Raw genomic sequence first — 22,173 nt, 5'->3', positions numbered from 1 at the left:
GCGCACGGCTTCGGGCGCTGATATCTTAGTTCCAGGACCAGCTCCAGGAGCAGGACTCGCAGGAAAGGGTAAGTATCCGGGGGCTGCACCGGGGGGTCGGGCGGGCTCTGTGCTCACGTCCCCGGTGACAAGTTCCCTTTAATGCTATGACCAGTGTGTGCACTTTAATAACTGCATGTAATAATCCTCTAGGAGCTAGGAGGGGGACTTAAAAAGTGTAAAAATATATATTTTTAAAGTTTTAAAAAATATGATATAGCCTCTCCCCTAAATAAAAATTTAAATTACCCCCTTTCCCATTATATATATAAAACACACAATAAATAAACAAACAAACAAACATATTATATATTGCAGTGTGCATAATGGTCCAATCTAGTAAAATACAGTGGTATCTCAGTTCTCAAACTTAATTGGTTCCAGAAGGCAGTTTGAGAACTGAGCAGCGTCTTCCCATAGGAAATAATGTAAATGTGTTTAATTGGTTCCAGCACCCACCAATAATTACCTACTATACCTATTTATTACATTAAGTAGTGCCCAGTTTAATCACTACAGTACATTACAGAACAGCACTTTATACTGTACAGTACATTACAGAACAGCACTTTATACTGTACAGTACATTACAGAGCAGCACTATATACCGTACAGTACATTACAGAGCAGCACTATATACTGTACAGTACATTACAGAACAGCACTATATACTGTACAGTACTTTATATACAAGAAACATTCAACAAAATCAGCAATTATAGTACAGTAGTCACTAACTCCTCTCTCTTTACTGTATAGAGTCCCTCCCCCCCATCCCAGCACTGTAATGGATGGGAGATGGTGGTGCACTGACTGTACTACTACTGTACTGTGTATGTATTCCAGCAGTTTTGTACATTACAGGATGGGAGATGGCAGTGCACTGACTGTACTACTACTGTACTGTATATGCACTCCATATACAGTGGAAACTAGAGATTGTGATGCAAAAAATAAGACCCCAAACAGCCCTGTGGGTTAAAAAATAAAAGCGCTATCACTCTTAGAAAGCAAGGAGGACAAAAATAAAAATAAAAAATGAGTTAAAGTCTATAGAAAAACAGCTGTCTGTCCACACATTGTAAAGAATATATTCTATGATGTGTGAACAGATGGAACTTTTTCCATAGACTTTACAGTAGCACATTATTAAAGTGTGAAATGTTTGCAATTTACATTAATTACTTTTTTTTTTTTTTTTTGGTTCTCATGTTTGTGCTATTTGCACCAACTGTTGCACAATGATGTGATAGCCGGTGGTGAAATGATTGCAGTCGGCCCCAGCAGGGCACAAATGCAGATCCGATTAAGAACTATGGCTGTATTTTGCATGGCTGTATTTTGAATTTAAAGTGTCACTGTTGCTAAAACTTTTCAAAATCTAAATTAACAGTATATGAATTTTTTTTTTAATTGACGGATGCATTGAGCTGCGATCTCCTGCGTTTAGTCTCTTTTTTTAAACCAGCAAAAGACTAGAAAAATTTGATCAGGAGACTGGACCTGGATACAAGTAAGTATAACTTTGTTTCATAGCCTAATCACAGGGGGATAAAAAAAATGTAAATTGCAAACCTGCTTTATCCCCAGTTGGTTTAGATTATGAAACTTTGCTCTGCATCTGTTCCCGGTAGGGGATGACCGCCATCATTACACCACCGGCTATCACATCATTGTGCAACAACTGATACAAATAACAAAAATGAATTTAAAAATTAACAACGAAAAGGTGCAATTGACCTTATTAACATTTGATTCTATCCAGATTGTCTTTTCCTTTTTTTTCATGGTTTAGAATATCTATTTTGCGTAACGTAAAAGCACATTCAGTGGTTCTCGAGAGTGGATTGCTACTCTTCATTAGCAAAGTTCATAACCTGGTTGTTAGACCTAGACCGGAAGCCATAAGGCGCACATCATTTTCTCTGGCTAACGCTCATTACAACAAAGCGGCTTTGACGACCTTTGCAAACATTATCATGCTGTCTAATCTCCAGACAATGAATATAACTCTAAATGGCGTAGCACACGACAAACCCCAACGTATACCTCTTGCCTGGAAGAGTTGATTACTGCTGGAAACATTCTTGGTCCAAGCTTGTGGAACAAATTTTTTTTAATGTTCTGAAATCACATTCTCTTGGTTTTCAATGGGGAAGAAAAGAGCAGTTTGTGGAAAGATTATGAAGTAACATTGAAAATTCCCTATTTACTTCTTTCGAGCTCATTAAATTTAGACTGAAATGTGAAAGCGTAACTAGTCACATATAGAGCTGGATGTTCCTAGATAAAACCAAACGCAAATGCTTTTTATGCTTATTGGTCTGAAGCAAGTTAAAGGGCAAAAGCGTAAGCACTAATTCTAGCTTTGAAATGCCTAACATCTTTTTTAGTCATCTACATAGCAGATGCTTATTATATAAATTGCATTCGGCTTAGATAGCAGCGCTGACTTTGGGATGACATCATCTTTTATTTTGTTCATTATCTTGCTATATTGTACATATACAGGGAAATTGTCATCTTTACTTCCCTCTACACCCAGCAATCTAAAATCATATAAGAAAACAACCTTGCATGTATGTAACTGAAGTATAAGCTCTTTGGTGCCACCTATTGGAGGTTGTGTTTTGGCAAGTCAATGCTTGGTCTATTTAACCCTTAGAGGACCGGGCCAATTTAAATTTTTGCATTTTCATTTTTTCCTCCTTAAAAGGCCATAGCGGTTGCATTTTTTTCATCCAGAAACCCACATGAGCCATTATTTTTTTGCGCCACTAATTGTACTTTGTAATGATGCGGTGAATTTTTTTACTAAGTACACTGCTAAACCAGAAAAAAATTTAATGTGTGGTGAAATTGAAAAAAAACCCTGCATTTCTTATATTTTGGGGGTATTTGCTTTTACGCCGTTTGCCCTGAGGTAAAACTGACTTGTTATATATGTTCCTCAAGTCGTTAGGATTACAACGATATTTAACTTGTATAACTTTTATAATCTGTGATGGCTTGTAAAAAATTCAAACCGTTGTTAACAAATATATGTTCCTTAAAATCGCTCCATTCCCAGGCTTATAGCGCTTTTATCCTTTGGTCTATGGGGCTGTGTGAGGTGCCATTTTTCGCGCCATGATTTGTTCTTTCTATCGATACCTTGATTGCGCATATGCAACTTTTTGATCGCTTTTTGTTACAATTTTTCTGGATTTGATGCGACCAAAAATGCGCAATTTTGCACTGTTGGATTTTTTTGCGTTTGCGCCGTTTACCGTGTGAGATCAGGAATGTGATTAATAGTTTGGGCGATTACGCACGCAGCGATAGCAAACATGTTTGTTTATTTATTCTTTTTTATTTATAACATTTGAAAAGGGGGGTGACAACGTCCTTTGGGGGTGATCCACCCCACTAGGCAACAGGAATGGCTGACAGCAAGCAATCAGATGATCCTGGACGTACCTGTACGCCCAGGGTCGTCTAGGGGTAAAAGGGGTACTCCGGTGGAAAGAAAATATTCTTTTTCATATTAACTGGTGTCAGAAAGTTATACAGATTTGCAATTCATCTCTATTTTAAAAATATTTAAGTCTTCCAGTACTTATCAGTTGTATGTCCTACAGGAAGTGGCATATTCTTTCTAGTCAGACACTGTGCTCTCTGCTGCCTCCTCTGTCCATAAACAGAAACTAGCACCGGCTAATTAAGCACTTCAATGCAGCTGTCAAACCTGACAGCTGCATTGAAGTGCTTCAGACCTCACGTCCCTGGTATCTAGTGGGACGGAACACCCCCCCCGCAATGCGATCGCGGGGGGGAGATCCGTTGTTCTGCCCGTGCCGGGCCTCAGCGTCGTGAGCTTCTAGTTCATGTAAAAAAGTGTTTTTATTAATAAAAAATCCCCTCCCCTAATAAAAGTCCAAATCACCCCCCTTTTCCCATTTTATAAATATAAATGAATAAAAAAACAAATAAATAAACATATTTGGTATCGCCGCGCACGTAATCGCCCGAGCTATTAAATTATCACATTCCTGATCTCGCACTGTAAACGGCGTCAGCGCAATAAATTCCCAAAGTCCAAATTTGCGCATTTTTGGTCACATCAAATCCAGAAAAAATATAATAAAAAGTGATCACAAAGTTATATATATGGGCAATCAAGGTACCGATAGAAAGAACACATAATGGCGCAAAAAATGACACCTCATACAGCCCCATAGACCCAAGGATAAAAGCGCTATAAGCCTGGGAATGGAGCGATTTTAAGGAACATATATTTGTTAACAATGGTTTGAATTTTTTACAAGCCATCAGATACAATAAAAGTTATACATGTTATATATCATAGTAATCGTAACGACTTGAGAACCATGGATAACAAGTCAGTTTTACCATAGGGTTAATGGCGTAAATGCAAAACTTCCCGAAATCAAAACAAATTCCTTTTTTTTTTTTAATCTGACAGCGCAAATGATTTTTTTCCGGTTTCGCAGCATATTTTATGGAAAAATAATGCCTGTCATTGCAAAGTAAAATTGGTTTCGCCAAAAATAAGCGCTCATATATGTCTCTAGGTGAAAAAATGCAAGCGCTATGGACTTTTAAACATAAAGTGGAAAAAGAAAAAGCGCACAAACGAAAATTGGTTTTGACCTTAAGGGGTTAAGAAACATGACTGGATTATTCATCAAGATAGAATCTCACCCAGAAGGAAGAGATACTGTTTATGTGTGTCCCTGTTTGGAGCTTTCCTGATAAATTTTCCTATAGGTCTCAAGTCTCCACTAGATCCAGCCCTTCACCAACAAGCAGCTTAAAATTGTCTTATATAATATACTCTAAATATAATGGGAGTGTCCAAAAGTAAAAAAACACAACAGAGCCAGCATTTGATGCTACCTGGGTCATAGTGGGACAGTTGAACTTTAAAGGGGTTGCTCAGCAAAAAATTTCTTCTTTCAAATAAACTGGTGTTAGAAAGGTATATAGATTTGTAATTAACTTCTGTTTAAAAATCGCAAGTCTTCCCATACTGCTCAGCTGATGCATGTTCTGCAAGAAGTGTTGTTTTATCTACATTCAGAAACAGTGTTCTCTGCTGCCACCTCTGTCCATGTCAGGAACTGTCCAGAGCAGTAGCAAATCCCCATAGAAAACCTCTCCTCCTCTGGACAGTTCCTCTCTCGGCCAGAGATGTCAGCAGAGAGCACTGTGTCTGAATGTAAATAAAACAACACTTCCTGCAGAACATATAGGAGCTTATAAGTATGGGAAGACGAGATTTTTTAAAAAATAAAAGTAAATTACAAATCTATATAACTTTCTGACACTAGTTGATTTGTAAGAATTTTTTTGTTGTCTGGACAACCCCTTTAATCTTTTAGGGTATCAAGCTGATATCCATCACAGCAATAAATTTAAGTGTTAAACTGCAAATTCAGTACATGTTTTATAATTTTTTATTAATGTTTTGTTTGCTGAAAATCGTACAGAATATAAATTAGTAAATTTATAACTTTAACTTCCAGGGAACTGTAGAAATAAAAAATCGAGGTGTATAAATACAGAACAGGAATGAATAATTAAAGCGTACCTGTTGTTTCAGGTGACTTTTGACGATAAGCCGCAGGAGTAGCACTATATCTAGAAATAATATATCTTATATATGACATTTTTCTTCAGATTTCTGCTCTGCCAGCTAAAGCTGTAATAAGCCTAACGTCTATGGTATCTGTGCATGCAGGAGATCCTGCAGTTTTGTGTCTTTGTGCACAGCCAAAAAAGCAGTAGCATGGAAGCCATAATAAAGCTGTAGTGAGCAGTATAAACTGTATAAGGCCCTGGGGTAAGATATTTTAGTGTAGGGCAGTGATGGCTAACCTTGACACTCCAGCTGTTGCAAAACTACAATTCCCATCATGCCTGAACAACCAAAGATATGGCTTTTGCTGCCCAGGCATGATGGGAGTTGTAGTTTTGCAACAGCTGGAGTGTCAAGGTTAGCCATCCCTGGTGTAGGGCCACAGTGGGTTTCTACAATGTGTTTATTGTATCCATTTTATGGGGGGATGGAAAAACAGATGCTTTTTTTAATAAGCGTAAATGAAACCGTTGTTGATCACATTTGGCTGTCCCTTTTCCATCTCCCTTCTCTCTCTTCCCCTCCATAGACTTGCCTTGCTAGTAAATTGATCCTGAGCTAGCTACAGGATGGTACTAAGCTAATTTTTTTTTTCTTTTTTTAAGAAAGGATGGCAATTTAGTAGGGAAGGAGGAGGAAAGATGCTTAACAGGAGAAGGAAGCTTTTTAATCTGATAAGATATATTACAGAGATTTCTTATATTTGTTTATACTATTGATTAATGCAAAGTTTTTGGGGTAGTTTTTGATTTGTGACAGTGGGGGTTTAGGGCCATTCTATTGCCCCTCTTTCCTGCTTGCGCTTGCTTTGTGGGTTTGGCGTTGCCTGACTGGCACAGTGTCATTAAGGGTAGGGACACATGTGTATCAGAACCTGCACGTGGTACATGAGGCAATATTGTTGGATCAAATTATATACTAACTTCTGATGTTGGCTTTTAATGTAGCCTAACAAAATTTAGTATCAGCCATGGGTGCGATGTGCAGCCTTTTCTGTTCTTCAGGCTTGTGCTATTACGCACAAAGAGTATGATACGAAAAATATGTATAGCATTCAAATTTAAGCTTTAATCTTTCCATGAGTATGAAGGCAAAGATCAAACGACTAATGAAAATTTTTTGTGTGTTGTTGATTGCATCTCTTAAAGGGAATCTGTCAGCTCCCGGGCCCTGCTCAGAGTGCTGACAGTCCCCTAGTGATCATGGCACCTTTTCTCCAATTTGTCCATGGAGTGGATTATGATCTCGAGTCTCCTACTGTGATAAAGAGTCAAAGAGGAGCTGTTTGTGCCTCAGCATTTGTGGCACACTCTGGTACACTTCAACACTCCTTTCTCCTCCCTCTTCATGTATAATCAATGCTGCCCAGCCTCCTGCATGCTCAGCTGTCAGCCAGTGCCTCTGATTGCAGATCAGTCCTCTGTAGCCAAACCATGTTGGAGCTGTGCTCTAGAGGTAAGTCACCTGCCAAGAGAATACAGCAGGTCATGCTTTGGTACAATCCCCTGATGGAAAAATAGGTGTTAATTTTTTCTTTTCTTTTTTTTTTATTATTTTTGAAAAGGGCAAAGAATTCCCAATTAGACCCAAATTAGTTTTAATTTTTTTTTTTTTAATACAATGATGAGGAAAAAAAATATATAGTTATTATTTTTTTTCTCATTATTATATTTAACCCAATCGGGAATTCTTTGCACAGTTGGGCTGGGTTCACACACAGTATATTTCAGGCAGTATTTGGTCCTCAAGTCAGGTCCTCATAGCAACCAAAACCAGGAGTGGATTGAAAACACAGAAAGGCTATGATCACATAATGTTGTAATTGAGTGGATGGCCATCATTTAATGGCAAATATTTGCTGTTATTTTAAAACAACGGCTGTTGTATTGAAATAATGTCAGTTATTTACCGTTAAATGGCGGCCATCCACTCAATTTCAACATTGTGTGAACAGATCCTTTCTGTGTTTTCAATCCACTCCTGGTTTTGGTTGCAATGAGGACCTGACATGAGGACCAAATACAGCCTGAAATATACTGTGTGTGAACCCAGCCTTAAGAAGTATACAATAATCAGGGGGGAAAAAAAGACAAAAGAAAGACTTCTATTTAATTTCCATCAGGGGATTTGAACCACAGAAAGACCTGCTGGTGTTCTCTAGACAGATGATTTACCCCTAGACTACAGCTCCAACACAGGCTAGAAGATTCAGCTATATCTGATTGCAGATCAGTCCTCTGTTAACAGATACTGGCTGACAGCTAAGCAAGCAGGAGGCTGGGCATTTATTATTCATGAAGTAGAGGGAGGAGGAAGGAGTGGTGAGGCATGCCAGAGTGCGGCACCACTCCTGTTTGACTCTTCATTACAGTAGGAGACGTGAGATTGTGAAAAATCCAATAATACACTGTCAGCACCAGTGGTAGGGCCCGGGTGCTTACAAATTCCCTATAAGCTGACCATAAAATCATCTTCAATCGATCGCTAATTGTTTACTAATCATTCGGCCTATGTACACATGGATCTTTCTTTCATATAATATAGAGTATACAAACGATAATAATGAAGATTGTAACTGCCGAGTGTCCATTGAAAAGATAATATAATGAAAATGAAAAGTCAGAGTAAGACCGTTTCTAGCTTAATGTAGGTCAAGGCAAAATCAGAGTTTGCTTTGTAGAAAAGGTTTGTAAAATAACATATTAGTAAGAGACCTGGTCAGTATCGTAGGCCTTCCTTCCTTCTTTAACGAAAGACAATCATTTCAATCTGAGAAAATTATTTTTATTCACTTAGAGGTCAGTTTATATTATAGTATTTGGCTAGGTTCCACAACGTCTTTTTTGACCTTTTGACGGCCGTCTTTTGACCTCGCTATTTGACCTCAAAATGATGGACATCCAATAAGACAGCCATTGAATGGCCAAAAAAGATGATGTGGGAACCTAGCCTTACAATGCCAAGAATATTCACCTTCAGGTACCTCCCGCACAGTATTTTTGTTCAGTTTTTTGCAACCAAAACCAGGATTGGATTGAAAACACAAAAAATCTTTGTTTACACACTGTCAAAATTTTGGGGATGGACGCCATTTGATGGCAAAGGTTATTTTAAAACAATGGCTGTTATTTGCCATCCAGCCACCCACTCAATTAGCATTTCTCTGTTTTCAATCCACTCCTGTTATTGGTTGCAAAATACTGACCAAAATAATGAGTAAAAATACGGTGTGTGAACATAGCCTCAAGATAAAATTCAAATGACGTTTCGGTCACACACAAAATATATTTATAAAAAAAAGGAAAAAATACGATGAAATCACACGACGAAACACAATTTAGCTCTAAAATTATAAAATTCACCGCCATCTAGAGATGCTTGAGAAATTTGACAATTTATAGCTAATACTATCTCTATACAGTAATTATCTACAGATAAACTATGTCAGGAATCAGCCCATCCACGCCAAAATGTATACTCGAAAATCCCTGGGGGAAAAAATGTCAAATTTATTTTATTAAATTATTTTAAGGCAACAGCTATGGTGTAATTGACCACTGTTTTGTGGACCTTCCTTCCAGTTTTCATTCCATCCTTTGTTTCCCTGCCCAGCAGTCTCCACTTATCGTGATCCAGCATTGACTACCTAAGGCGCACAAAAAAAAAATCATAAATGTCAATACCACAAATAGTACTACTTATTTACATATGCAGATTAACTGGAAGATGGAAATTCCCAAAACTGGTGATAGAGAAATTCTCCAGAGAAATTATCCTTTGGCAGGGAATCAAGACAAAGTATGAAACAGCAATCCCTGACAACGAACTTACCCTCAATAGACAGGTTTAATTACTTGAAATGTTATCTCAGCGGTGCTGTTGCAAATGTCATTGCTGTCAAATACAAATTACTCTGTAGCTATAGGGATTCCTTTCAATACTTTTGTATGTAAAGATTTAGTGGTTCATGTTTACGAGGAAAGTTTTTAAACTAACTTTTGAATTGCATTTTTGGACATGTGAGATTAGGTAGGGCCACCAATTAAATGTTTGCAAGCATATAGCCCATGTATTTTTTTTTTTTGTCTATTTTGTATGTACAATAATAGAAAAAGCACAACTGGTAGTGGTTTTGCTACAATGTCTGGAGTGAATGAGAGTTGCACTGCAGTATCTAGTCACCACTAGAGAAACCATGTAGCTAGGCTTCTGGCGGTGTGGTTGTGCAGAACAGCTGATCAGCTATTGATGGCCTATACCATGGATACACCATCATTGGATGTTCTTGGGAAAACCCCTTTTAACCCCTTCCCTCCTGGGCTAATTTTCGTTTTTGTGTTTCAGTTTTTTTCCTCCTCGCATTTAAAGACCATAGCGCTTGCACTTTTTCTCCTGCAGACCCACATGTCCTGTAAAACCAGAGAAAAATTATATGTGCTGTGAAATTGAAAATAAAACGCAATATTTTTATTTGGGGTGGTTTCGTGTTTACGCCATTCGCCCTATGGTAAAACTGACATGTTATTTATGTTCCTCAAGTTGGTACTATTAACCCTTTTTCCGCATGAGGACGTAACTGTACGTCCTCGTGCGGGTGCGGGTGTTCAGAGCGGGGCTTCATGGCGACCCCGCTCTGAACCGTGGCGGTCCCGGGTGCCGCTTGTAGCCCGGGACCACCGGTATTAGCGGGCACGGTCCGATCGCCATGCCCGCTAATACAGTAATCAGATGCAGCTGTCAAACATGACAGCTGCATTCGATTACCGGATACAGCATTTCCCTGGTGTCTAGTGGCGAAGTAGCAATCTCCCTGTCCCTCGTCCAAGATGGCGCCGTCCCCGGCTCGGCACTCGTTTGTATTCGGCTGCAGCAGCCTAAAGCAAACGAGTGCCGATCTCATTGAACTTTGCTGTATATCTATACAGCAAAGATCTCAATGAGAGATCAAAGTATATATACTAGAAGTCCCCTAGGGACTATATGTGTAAAAAAAAAAAAAAAAAAAGTGTTGTCATTAGTAAAAAGCCCCCTCCCCCAATAAAAGTCTGAATCACCCCCCTTTTCCCAGGTTATAAATAAAAGTAAACAAATAAATAAACATGTTTGCTATCGCCGCGTGCGTAATCGCCCGAACTATTAATTAATCACATTCCTGATCTCGCACGATAAACGGCGTCAGCGCAAAAAAATCCCAAAGTGCAAAATAGCGCATTTTTGCATCAAATCCAGAAAAAATGTAATAAAAAGTGATCAAAAAGTCGTATATGCGCAATCAAGATATCGATAGTAAGTAAACATCATGGCGCAAAAAATGAAACCTCATACAGCCCCATAGACCAAAGGATAAAAGCGCTATAAGCCTGGGAATGGAGCGATTTTAAGGAACGTATATTTGTTAACAATGGTTTGAATTTTTTACAGGCCATCAGATACAATATAAGTTATACATGTTATATATCATTTTAATCGTAACGACGTGAGGAACATGCATAACAAGTCAGGTTTACCCTAGGGCGAATGGCGTAAAAACACATTCCCCCAAATAAAAAATGCTTTTTTTTTTCAATTTCACCACACTTTGAATTTTTTTCTGCTTTCGTAGTATACTTTATGCAAAAATTAAGCCTGTCATTGCAAAGTACAATTAGTGACGCAAAAAATAAGGGCTCATGTGGGTCTGTAGGTGTAAAAATGCAAGTTCTATGGCCTTTTAAGCACAAGGAGGAAAAAACGAAAACGCAAAAATGAAAATTAGCCTGGTCCCGAAGGGGTTAAAATGATAGGTAACTTACATAACTTTTATTTCATTTGAGGGCTTTTAAAAAATTAAAACCTTATAAAAAAACTAAATGTTCCTTAACCCTTTAAGGACGGGGCCCATTTTCGTTTTTGCGTTTTCGGTTTTTCCTCCTTGTGTTTAAAAGGTCATAGCACTTGCATTTTTCCACCTAGAAACCCACATGAGCCCTTATTTTTTGCGTCACTAATTGTACTTTGCAATGACAGGCTGAATTTTTGCATAAAGTACACTGCGAAACCAGAAAAAAATTCTAAGTGTGGTGAAATTGAAAAAAAAACGCATTTCTTTTATTTGGGGGTAAAACTGACTTGTTATGCACGTTCCTCAAGTCGTTACGATTACACTGATATGTAACATGTATAACTTATATTGTATCTGATGGCCTGTAAAAAATTCAAACCATTGTTAACAAATATACGTTCCTTAAAATCGCTCTATTCCCAGGCTTATAACGCTTTTATTCTTGGGTCTATGGGGCTGTGTCAGGTGTCATTTTTTGCGCCATGATGTTTACTTTCTATCGGTACCTTGATTGCGCATATACGACTTTTTGATCACTTTTTATTAAATTTTTTCTGGATTTGATGCGACCAAAAATGCGCAATTTTGCACTTTGGGATTTTTTTGCGCTGACGCCGTTTACCGTACGAGATCAGGAATGTGATTAATTAATAGTTCGGGCGATTACGCACGCGGCGATAGCAAACATGTTTATTTATTTATTTATTTGTTTACTTTTATTTAAAACCTGGGAAAAGGGGGGTGATTCAGACTTTTATTAGGGGAGGGGGCTTTTTACTATAAACAACACTTTTTTTTTTTTTTTTTTACACATATACTAGAAGCCCCCATGGGGGACTTCTAGTATATACACTGTGATCTCTCATTGAGATCTCTGCAGCATAGATATGCTGCAGAGATCCATGAGATCGGCACTCGTTTGCTTTCGGCTGCTGCAGCCGAAAACGAACGAGTGCCGAGCCGAGGACGGCGCCATCTTGGACGCGTCCCCGGCCGGCATCAGTAACGGAGATCGCTCCTCCGGGACAAGGTCCCGGAGGAGCGATCTCCCCCACTAGACACCAGGGAAACGTTGCCTCCGGTAATTAGCTAATTAGCGGGCACGGCGATCCGACCGTGCCCGCTAATAGCAGCGGTCCCGGGCTACTCGCGGCACCCGGGATCGCGGCACTTCAAAGCGGGGCCGCCGCGCGGCCCCGCTTTGAAGTGCAAGTGAGGACATATGACGTACCGGTACGTCATATGTCCTTAAGAGGTTAAAATTGTTTTATTACTATCATTATAACGCTTTTATTTTTTGGTCTATGGGGCTGTTTTTGCTCCATGATATGTTCTTTTTATTGGTACCTTACTTGTATATATGCGACTTTTTGATCTATTTTATCACAAATTTTCTGGATTTGATGTGACCAAAAATGCACAATTTTGCACTTTGGAATTTTTTTGCACTTACACAGTTTACCATGCGTGATCAGGAATGTGATAATTTAATAGTTGGGGCGATTACTGATTACATTAAATCAGTGTTCCATTACTCTGCTCTGCATCAGACCAGATACATGGATTGCCGAGCCGGGATCAGAGTCATTCCGACGCCAGTACATCGGATCCTCCCTCCGCAATCACATGGCGGAGGAGGGATCCAGCCACTAGACCACCACGGAGGGACTTTAAAGGACATTTAAATGCAGCTGTCATGTTTGACAGCTGCATTTAAATGTCCTAATTACCAGGTGCGACTTTCGGCTGCACCCGCTAAAAGCCGCTTCATGGGCTGCAGGAATCAGTCGGGATTGTGGCAGGTAAAAGCAGGGTTACTGCGCGACCCCACTCTGCAGCTCCCTGCCCACAGCATGAAGTTCCGGTAAGGACCAAGCCAATTTTTGTTTTGGCACTCTTCTTTTTTCCTCCTTGTGGTGAAAAGGCCATAGCGCTTGCATTTTTTCACCTACAGACCCACATAATTGTACTTTGCAATAGCAGACTTAATTTTTTCCAAAAAATATGCTGCAAAACCAGAAAAAAATTATTTGCAAAGTTAAATGGAAAATAAAATGCTATTTTTTTTTTATAGTAAATGTGACCTTTTGATCACTTTTTATTATAATTTTTGTGGATTTGATGTGACGAAAAATTTGTAATTTTGCACTTTGGCACTTTGGAATTTTTTTGCGCTTACACTGTTTACCGTACATGATCAGGAATGTAAATATTTAATAGTTTAGGCGACTACGCATGCGGCAATACCAGATGTGTTTAATTTTTTTCTTTATTTTTATTTATAAAATGGGAAAAAGGGGGTGATCAAACTTTTAATATGGGAAGGAGCTTTATATATATATATATATATATATATATATATATATTTTAAATGATTTATTTAACTACATTAACTTATAGCTGCATTTGAAAGCTGCGTTTAAGTGTCTCATTATCCAGTGTAGCGATTTTTATTTATAAAATGGGAAAAAGGGGGTGATTCAAACTTTTAATATGGGAAGGAGCTTTATATATATATATTTTTTTAAATGATTTATTTAACTACACTAACCTATAGCTGCATTTGAAAGCTGCGTTTAAGTTTCTCATTATCCAGTGCAGCGAACAGACGGCGCCCAATGATAGCTGGCTGAAAGCAGCCGGGAATGGCTAGATACAGAGCGGTGGTCACGGCACGACCCCCTCTAAACTTCCCCTAGCGGACGCATGCTGTACAGATACAACATGTGTCCTTAAGGGGTTAATGTTAGGGTTCCATTTAGAGATGAGCAAACTTACAGTAAGCTCAGCAGTCGGCTTATCAGCTTGCCGCCTTTTAAGTCCGTGCCGTTCTACTCCCAGGACTGGATCCAGATTTTCTAGGCTTCCGAATAGGAACAGCACTAAATTAAAAGCCAGCTGGACTGCCAAGCCAACAATCAATAAAACAATCTATAATTAACAATCAACAATTTTTTTCCCCAAAAACAACGCTAATAGCATAAAATACAGTATTGCATCCATTTATGCTTTTTCACAACTTCAAACCTACAAACAAACAGGTAACCAGGAGATCAATTAGGTAGATCAAAACATGGAAGATCGAAATTACAAGTGGCTAGTGAAGCATTGATTATTCCAACCATAGGGCCTGTGGCCAGCAGGTCCTAGCACAACTCAGAAAATGTGAGACCCCAGAGCTGAATGTGATTGGGCTGCCGTTCCATCACCCACTGATAATCACATGGAACTAAGATGTGACATGTCCACTTTTTCCTGCACAGTTTCCTGTCTCCCTATTTTTGTTTTACACTGATTGATAAATTTGGGGCCTGTGCATTTTATGTGGAAATTTGCATGGTTTCCGCGTCAAAAAATCAAACAGCTATAAACCATACACTTACTGAGTACTGACTTATAATAATGGAGATTATTATTATACAATCAGCCAACATCCATTACAGAGCCAGAAACAGTGTACCCACAACCCCCGATATATCCTTCACCAGACACAAATCAACTGAACTATCCAGGGATTAAGCCCAATTTTCTCAAATTCAGTTGTTTAAACTTACTTGATGCTTGTAGATATTTTTCCAGGAGGAAGAAAAACACGTTGTCGAGGAACAGCCAGATGTAATATCCATTCCAGATGTTAAAGAAGCAACTCCAACTATGTATGCCGATTTCACCTCCTCAGATGATTAAAGGGAAAAAAGAAAAAACCCTGACACCAATGAACAAAGAAGAAGCAATGTCACCCCCATACATTTCAGAATAGACTAGAATTGGACTTTTGACTTTTTTATATAAGCCCCTAAAGAGGTAGCCTATCTGCTAGACATGGGTTGTCCCTAATGTGATGAAGACCTCAGAACACATACACTGTGGGCAGATTGTTAGCCTTCTGACCTAGCAATAAAGGTCATCTGCTTTTGATAATGGCTTCAAAGGGGGGACTGTTAAGGATGTGATATTTTGTATATTTAGTGAAGCCATTACATGGCGCTGACCTTCTAAACAAGTAGAGATACTTACATTTCTTTCAGCTTACGTTAGTAAACATTAGTGCTACTTAAGTAACTCCTTTTGTACCATAGCCAATGAAGTACTGACACAAGCCTAAGTAGAAGTATACATGCCCCCAGTGTATATAAACTGGCTGCCATCTTTGAATAAAGGAGATCCACCTTAACCATCAATGTGTCAGGGTTAGAGATGAGCGAACCTTGAGCATGCTCGAGTCGATCCGAACCCGGACATTTGATTAGCAGTGGCTGCTGAAGTTGGATAAAGTCCTAAGGCTGTATCCATGTTTTCCAGACAACCTTAGAGCTTTATCCAAGTTCAGCAGCCCCAGCTAATCAAATACCGAACGTTCGGGTTCGGATCGGCTTGAACCCAAACCCGGTTCGCTCATCTCTAGTCAGGGTCTTTGATTCTCAGTGTGCACTACAAACTTATAACTTGAAATTTGGAGCAGACAGTCAATATGACAGCACTCTTTATGTGCATCCATAACAAGTACATCACAGCCCGTGCATTATTTAGCCGACACAGTAGTGTCACAGTAACTTAAAGCAAATGTACCATCAGGTACATTGCTTCAAAATTTTTTACATGAATGGATCGGTGCCGACACAGGGATGCTGATGTTGCGGTCCACGCCGAAGCCATTCCATTCATGTAAAAAACCTAAAGCCATGTACTTGATGGTACATTCATTTTAAAAAGGGACTGTCATAATTTTTTTAATTAATTAATAGGATTGTGATTGCAAGTAATTTTGTAATATACACCCAATGAGTGCACTCCTCTCTGCCCTTACTTGGCCGGCTGTGAGAGCAGATGACATCACTTCCTGAACACGCCCACAAAGTGTAGGAGAACTGCAGATAAGGTGAGCAGAGGAATGGGGCTGATTGCTGCCAAAGAAAATATTGAAAAAATATAATAAAAAGGGAAGTAGAGATGGTCCGAAACTGCCGAGGTTCAGGTTCGTATGAACCCGAACGCTCGGCATCAGATTCCCGCTGTCTGCCCGCTCCGTGGAGCGGGCGGATACAGCGGGATGAACGCCTGTAAAACTTGGATACAGCCTATGGCTATGGCTGTATCCCAGTTTTCCAGGCGGTCCTCCCGCTGGATCCGCCCGCTGCACGGAGCGGGCAGACAGCGGGAATCATTACCGAGGGTTCGGGGTCGTACGAACCCGAACCGAACTCGGTATGGACCATCCCTACTAGGAAGGATCACAGACACTTTAACACACTTGATAACAGGCACACCTTAAGAATTATTAGTGTGTGTTCTCCTCTCTTGCTTCTATGAACTTTGTCTGCTGCAGTTTCTTGTTTCTCAACTTTTCATCTTAGCGTATTACATTCTTAACAAGAAAGAAACAAAGAAAAATACAGCAATGGATTATCAAGAAAGCCAATGCGGTATAAGAAATGGTGTGGTCAGCCGTGATACACACTTGGCAAAGATTTCTGTAATGGTTCATAAACAGTTAATAGTGCATTCTTTTTACATATGCCATAACTTCCTTTTAAGACATTAGCAAGAAAACAGGCAGAATAATAAACCAATAAGCTCCATTATGTGGTCCGAGCCTTCTTGGTTTTTCTCATTAAAGCTATAATATAAAAGCTATCATAATCAGCCTAGATGTGTTTGAAATGTTTAACCCTGATAATTTTACATAAGGCCAAATAATTGACCAAACTATATCTAACAAAGTGATGTGTTTCTTAAAGGAGAAGTCCGGCCACAGCTGACTTCTCACAGGTGGCAAGGAAGAGAGTAACAATGAAGCATTGATTACCATTCTTGTGCCCGTGATGCGCCACCTGACAGACCCCAGGACCCCCGCCAGAAGGCATTTCCTCCAAGTTCTGATTACGTCATGATGGGGACAAATGCCCATCCCAGCTGATGGACAGCCCACTCAGCCAATCAGTGACTAAAGCTGCATTCCTCCCCAGTCACTGATTGGCTGAGTGTCTAGTCCATCAGCTGGGTCGAGACATGTGCAGGCCCTGAGATTTTGGAGCTTTGTGTGGGTCCCCCGGCGGTGATTTAATACCCTATGTTATTTTACCTGTGCCCCTGCCTTTTTAGGGGGAAAAACCTGGAGGCTGGGATTTGGATAATAATTTGAATAATATTGAGTGACACAGTCCCCTTTCTAATTGTATTATGTATGAAAAGTGTTCCCGGAATTGAAAGATTTAAAATATATATATATAGTTAGTTGTAATTAGTATAGATTACAAAAATAATTAATAGAGATTTGTTTCAGCCTGACCTGAGTTCCTTTTCACTTTATTGGACTATAAGCAGCTTAGTTTAAAGTGCACCTGTCACAAAGTTCGCTGACCTAATCGGCGGTGAATTCCTCTCTGTGGCTGGAAGTTCGAGTATCCATGGATACAAATATGCAGAGACCGTAATGCATGTGACCCCATTGGATCGAAATGAGGGTCACGCACATTACAATCTCTGGCTATGTTCACACATTTTTTTCAGCTCGGTTTAAAATTACGTCCGTCATTTTGAGGCTAAAATAATGGACTTCATTTAACAGCCTGGCCTTGCCTTAGTGCAATGACGGCTGTTGGTACATTATTCTAGTTTGCGTTACTAATTGGCCTTAGGGGGCGGCTTAATTAAAAAGTCCATAGAATAATAATAATAGTAATAGTAAAAAATGGAGAAACAGTGATAAAAGGAAAACTGTGTGTGAACAACCGCTGTTTTCAAAAGACGTCCGAAAATAATGATCATGTTCATTATTTTGGCGTCCGCGGCAAAAACTTCCATTATTCAATACATTGTATGCATTGGACGTCCGTCTTTCCATTGACTTCAATCCACTGCCATTGCAGTCAGTTAAATCGCTGCAAAAACAGACGTTATTTTAAATTGCAAAAGCGCCCACCTTTTTTGACGTGTGAACATAGCCTCTACTTGTTTCTATCCATGGATTCCCGAACTTACAGCTGCAAAGAGGAATTCACTGCCGATCGGGTCAGTGGACTTTGCGATAGGTACACTTCAAACAGCAATGCATACAGCATTGTAACCTACCTCCAGACCATTAAAGTAGGATGCCACAGAAGTACTACAGGAGCAGGGACTCCGCTGCAGATCCAGTGTTAGTTCATACCTATCATAATAATACATCCCGCTGCGAGTGTAAGTTAACCCCCCCGGCTGCCGGAGCATACATCACCTCGTGCCCACTCTGGCTTGCTTCTGGGGTTCTCGGCTGGATGTCCCGCTCAGCCAATCAGTGGCTGTGGCGGGCCACCTCACTGATTGGCTGATCAGGACGAACAGACGCCGGGAACCCCCGAAGCAAGCCAGAGCGGGGAGGAGGTGATGTATGCTCTGACTGGCGGGGGGGTTAACATGCATACTCAAAGTGGGATATCAAGTGTATTATCATAGGGATGAACTGACACTGGATCCACAGAGGATTTCTCTGCGAATCTGCAGCGTGAAATCCGCTGTGGATCCGGTACGTGTAAAGGCACCCTAAAGCATATGCAGACCAAGTATAATTCCTTCAGGGAAACTGAATTCCTAAACCATTGGATAGGTCATTGCAGGTAGATAGTTAAGGAGCCAATGATGTATCTGAAATGCCCTGGTTACTAATGATCACATTTCAGGCTGTGTAAAAGCTTAATGCTGCATTTACACGGAACGATTATCGTGCGAATTTGCACGATAATGATCGAAATTCGAACGATAATCGTACGTGTAAACGCAGCGAACGATCAAACGAAGAGCGAGAAATCATTCATTTTTATCTTTGAACAAGTCCTCAAATCGTCGTTGATCGTTCGCAAAAAAATCGCAGATTGTCTGTGTGAACAGTTGTTCGCTGATTTAACCAATGTGTGAGATAGGCTTAAGCAATTGCAAAACGAAATTTTCGAACGATATATCGTACCGTCTAAACGCTGATCGTTAAGAAAAAAAAATTTGTTACTCCGACATCGTTAATCGTACGATTGGGCCAATTATCGTTTCGTGGAAACGTAGCATTAGGCCCTATTATACCAACCGATTATCGGCCGTATTTGGTTGATTATCATCCGTTATGGCCTATAATCGCCTGGTGCAATAGGTTTTTTAAATGCCAATATGCACTGGTGCTCTAACTCTGGTAATGAAGAGTCACAGGAGGGCCGCGTGTTGTGCCCATAATACAAGAGCAATAAAGCACCCATAACACATCTGTCTCAAAGTCGCCTTAGTTCACATGTTACATTAGATTTAGGGATTTATGATTATAGATTAGGATTAGAGTTTATATAGGTAACTGGAAAATTATCCACCTATATAATAGCCTATTTCATTCGCATGCAAAAATAGGTTGGCACATTTTTGCGGTTCTTCTTGTGACGGTAGACACGTGGTATATGTAATCTTTTATTAATTTTTCCACAGAATATTTTTTTGCATACACCATCTGCTCGAATACACATTTTTTAATCAAATTAGCATTTTGTATGTGACAAAGTTAACATGCTTATGTAAACCCAATGGAGATGCTGTAGCAGAAACAGATATGAGCAGTAGAAGACTTTAAAGTCTCAAAGGAGTGGGGAGCAATTTAACGCTGTGTTTGAACTGCACTGAATGCAGTTGGTGCCAATATGAACTTTGGTTTAATGTACTGATGAATCAGCATTTTCAAGTAATTGTTTGGGTATGTGTACTTTATGCAATCCCCACGGATCAACCACCGCGGATTCTGTTCTGCAGCTTGCCCCCTGCTGGGGGACGCTGGTGGCCGCACATATCTCCATTCTATGATTTGCTAGATTCTATTGTCTGCGGACGGCGTAATCTGCCAAACCATAGAATGAAGCCTATGGGACCAGCGGGGATGCGAGCGGGGGCAAGTTGCGGAATCTGTGGCGGGTGATCTGCCTGGATTCCGTAGTGTGCACACACCCTTAGAATAAAACAGTTTAAACCAACATATTTTTTTCCATTTACGGCAGTATTTTTGGATGGCCATTATTTTGAGATAAACACGTAGCCAAAAAAGACATTGTATGAACATACCCTAACAATTTTGTGTGGATTAGGTTGCAATTGTTTCCAGTTTAGGTTTATGTGGCCAGCATTTTAGGGCTATGTTCACACTTTGTAATAACATTGGCCACTGTTTGACCCATCGTACATGTTCACCTGCTAATACTGCAGTATCGTCCAGATCAACATCATTTTCTTAAATTTGGAATATGGGTACATTTGGGTGTGTCTGCAATCCAATTACCATTAACCGCATTAAAACGTACGGCCATGAGCGCGGCCATACATTGTGAGAACAGTCTGCCAGCCAGAAATAATTGATAAGTCAATTCATTCCACAGCCGCAAGGGAACAGCGGCCGTTGTGCAATACCTTGTGCTCACAGCAGTTGCTGTTTCCCATAGGAATCCACCCAATTATTTTTATAGAAAAACTGCCGTTGTTGAAATAGCTAACAGCGCTCGTTCTTGTAAAAAAAAAAAAAAAAAACACTGTTTGAACATAGCTTTAATTTTTTTTTTTACGCAATGATATCCACGTGCTAAATGTTCTTCTACGCTTTGTTTTCATGCGTAGCAGGATTTCATTCATAACATAATACATGACGAATCTCTGTGACACTCAACCGGCCCAACTCACTTATAAAAAGGTCAGTCAGCGTATGTGGTTATTTCCGCCAAGTCGATGTTAAGAATAGCTCCGCAATTGCCATTCTTGCCGTCAAATCTGACAGAAGTGCATTTTACGTTCAACAATTGGAGACCCTATGGAAAGCAAATCTACGATGAAATGAATACCTAGAGAGCGGTGAGTACTCTTGTCATATCCCTGTATTTAAGTGACATTTACATTTGCATTACCATTGTACATACACGGCTGGATACGTGCGGGTAATCTACACTGTGTAAGCACATTAATCCCGACTCTACTGCAAAATATTAGTAATGTGATAATATAAAGCCTGAATGCTAGGAATAAACATATTTCATAATGAGCTTGCATATTCATTCATGTTGTTACCTAACAGAAACAAAAAAGGTTGCTGAAAAGGCAGGACTTATATACACACAATGGAATATAATACAAAGCAATACATAGCAAAAAGACTCATTTCCTACTAAGCCTTCTAGGCACATACTGCAGGACAAACAGCTGGTGTGTACAGATACTGGCCAAAAAGGGGTCCCAGGTGCATAGCATTGTGCCCCCCTGACCAATGTTGTCAGTAGCAACTAAATTTTCCATTGATCACATGCTATTCAATATACATAGCACATTTCATGTACCCCCTCAAGGTCCCATTGTTTTTAACACCGCCAACATTCGAGCAATTATTTTAGCCACAAAACTCCTTTAGTAAGTGAGCCAAAATTATTAGGATATATGGAAACGAGTGAAATACGGCCAGGTTTTTGGACTGCTTACAAAGAATTATTTGCTTGCCAACGCGTAGTATCCCATCCATTCAGATTAGAGTTAATGCGAGGAAGCACGGTAAAATAAAGGCTCTTTTGCCGTAAACAATCCAGTTCTAGTATTATAATCGCACATTCGTATATTTGCATAGATTCTCAAAAATAATGATGGCAATATGCATGGCATTAGAGTTAGGTAGCAATAACGTTGCTAAGGGGGG

The sequence above is a fragment of the Dendropsophus ebraccatus genome, chromosome 6, assembly GCF_027789765.1.
Source record: "Dendropsophus ebraccatus isolate aDenEbr1 chromosome 6, aDenEbr1.pat, whole genome shotgun sequence".
Lineage (NCBI taxonomy): Eukaryota > Metazoa > Chordata > Amphibia > Anura > Hylidae > Dendropsophus > Dendropsophus ebraccatus.
This window is presented reverse-complemented; position numbering follows the sequence as displayed.